The sequence below is a fragment of the Diplotaxodon limnothrissa genome, linkage group LG3 (genome assembly GCF_057381915.1).
Source record: "Diplotaxodon limnothrissa isolate DT_005_m linkage group LG3, D_limnothrissa_male_GT1.1, whole genome shotgun sequence".
Lineage (NCBI taxonomy): Eukaryota > Metazoa > Chordata > Actinopteri > Cichliformes > Cichlidae > Diplotaxodon > Diplotaxodon limnothrissa.
The window spans coordinates 11,503,069-11,506,167 of record NC_140598.1 but is presented as its reverse complement, the minus strand read 5'-3'; positions in this window follow the sequence as shown (position 1 = coordinate 11,506,167).

Sequence of the window (3,099 nt, the reverse complement as noted above, 5' to 3'; positions counted from 1 at the left end):
TAATGGTCCCTTCACTGATTTCCAGGTATCCAATGTCAGGGCTAACAGATGGATTCAGACGCAGGCAGCGTTCTGGCAAGCAAAGGGTTGACAATTTATTAACACAGAAGGGAAACCACAGTGATGTGTATATACAGTGAATGGGGTAGGGCTTCAGGGCTCCAGGGGAACGAATCCACACTCGCTCTCCACTCGGCCCAAACTCCGCCACTCCTCTTCTTACGCACACTCGCTTCTCCACAGCCACTCTCGCTCCAATTTCCACTTATGTTGACACACACAGGGATCACAGGTCAGGGTCCGCCACCAGTTCCGGGGAGATCTAAACACAAAGAGTCCAATTAGATCGATACGCCACACAACACTGAGAGAGTTTGTCTTAGGAGAGCTGAGAGCACGAACATGGGAGGTTCAACATTTCAGTGCCGAATACTCCGTGCCGCAGCGTTAAATAGGCAAGGGGGACGCCGCCTGATCAGCAACAGGTGTAGAAATCACCGCTGATACGTGGGCCAAGGGTGAGAGCCCACAATGAGCTCCACCCAGGGAAGCAGGAGAGAAAACAAAACAAACCTGTGGCCAACATGAGCGAGCCGGAGAGGCACAGGGACCATGACAGCCAATACCAAGTGCACAAGTTCACCCCAGATGGTTCCTCTTCTCTGTAACTTGGAGGATGTGGAGTAGGCTGTATTTTAATCAAAGACATATCAATCAATCAATAACCATGTCTAAAAACAACACAGGTTGACCAAAGTGCTGTACACAGTAAAAGAAAAAGTAAAAAGTAGAAACAAATACACACAATGAACAAAACAAAAAATAATCCCAAATTTCGTTTTTTTTTTCAGAAGGGGTCAAACACTTTTATGCAAGAATGACAGCGAGGTGAAAAACCTTCACCCGCAAGAAAACTCGAGCTGTGACTCATAGTACGAACACACACCTCACAGTAACACACTTTAATTGTTTAATGTGAACTTTTTGCCAAGCTAGCTAATCCTGACCAACACACCAGACACAGAAGATAAAGGAACGATGTTTTACTGTTAGAGACAGAAAGGTTAAAACATTTTGGCAGAGGGCTAAAAGGGGCTAAAATTACCCAAAAAGAAATTCCATTGGACCAAAAACACTTAATTTTAAAAAAATTAAGTGTATAGTTATGAATAATGAACAAATAATTAACAAACTGGGGTTTATAAATCGTGTAACACATCCTTATGGTAAGAAATTTTACCTTAATGCGTTACATGTGTTAGAAGTCAATGTATCTTTAACAATATACTCCTTATTTTATATCTCCTGATCCTTCACAGAGCTGCATGAACCTGTTGTTGATGTCAGAGAGTCAAACTCTGCTGAAGAGTGGGTTGTTTCCTGTTCAGCCACTGGTCGACCTGCTCCCACTGTAACACTCAGTGTCTCACAACAACACCTCAGCTTCTCACAGTACAACACTGTCAGTGTGTCCAACACCAACGCTACATTCACTGTCACCACTACAGCTGTGCTCTCAGGTTCACGTAAACACAGCACACAGGTGGGATGTGCAGCACGAGTGCTCTCTGCTCCTCACAGAGAGGTGATGGAGACGATTCCTGAGGTCCAGCAGACGTCAGATTATCAGTGATGGTGAGAAACTGAGATGCAATAACAATGCATTGTGGTAGTATGCATTTTCTCTTTGATCAATAATTGATGTATTCATTTTGATCAGTGTCACATTTTTCCTGCTTTTTCAAGTTTCCTCCTGGATCATTGTATTAGCTGCAGTATTGGTGATGATGGTCTTTGTCAGTGTTGCTGCTCTGCAGTAGGCTACTCTTTAAAGAAAAAGACCAGATAACTTTCATTTTTGATTTCTTGTCATTTTTTTCTACACCAAAATCTATCCAATAATATCTGCATAACATTTTCTACTTGTGATTTAGTTATTAATTCTTTGCTTCATGATTCAATCAGTCTTTGTCTAGTATTACATTTTATGTTTCCCATTTAATCCCACTGGCTTTAAAGTGTTTCACCAGATTTTTACGAAGTATTTCCAGTCTTTTGTTGTCTCTGTCCCAAATGTTCTGAAATGTGTTGCATGTATTAAAAGAAGTTGGACCAAAAAATGTACTATGTACTTATAAACTTACATTTATGAAAGCTGAACAAACATTGATATACTTGACTTTTGTAACAGTGAAAAGGCGATCTGTTTTTATTGATAATTATATATGTTTGCATTACTGTTATTTAGATTGCCATGTTAGAACGTAGCAAACAACATTGTTTGTTCCTCTATGGTTTCTTTATTTTTACAAATCTAAATGTTTTTGTCAAAAGATTAATAATTTCATATTGAGGTCAGATGGTCAGCAGTTTTGATGTTTTTGCAGAGATTTTATTTTTTGCAAAATAGCACAAGTAAACATTAAAAGTAGTTCCTAAATCAAGGCATTTATTATTAAGGCGGCCATTATTATGGCCCTGTGTGGAAAAAGTGATTGCCCCCTAAACCTAATAACTGGTTGGGCCACCCTGAGTAGAAACATCTGCAATAAAGCGTTTGGGATAACTGGCAATGAGTCCTTTACGAGGTGGTGGAAGAATTTCTGCCCACTCATCTTTGCAAAATTGTTGTAATTCAGCCACACTGGAGGGTTTTTGAGTATGAACCACCTTTCCAAGGTCACAGCACCTCAATCAGATTCACGTATGAACTTTGGCTAAGCCATTCCAAAGTCTTTATTTTGTTTTACTTAAGCTGCTTAGAGGTGGACTTGTTGGTGTGCTTTGGATCAAGTGCACTTCAGCTTGTGGTCGTGAACAGATGGCCAGACATTCTCCTTCAGGATCCCAGAAACTGGATTCTGTTCATCTTGACGTTGCATCTCCAGACTGAGAGATCTCAATTACTTTGTTTCTTATTTGCTTCTGAATTTCCTTGGATTGCGCCATGATGTGTAGTTTTTGAGGATCTTTTGGTCTACTCTACTTTGTCAGACAGGTCCTGTTTAAGTGATTGATTCAGCACAGGTTTGGCAGTAATCGGGCCTGGCTATGACTATGGAAAAATTGTATATTTTCTATTGATAAATGCAAATATTT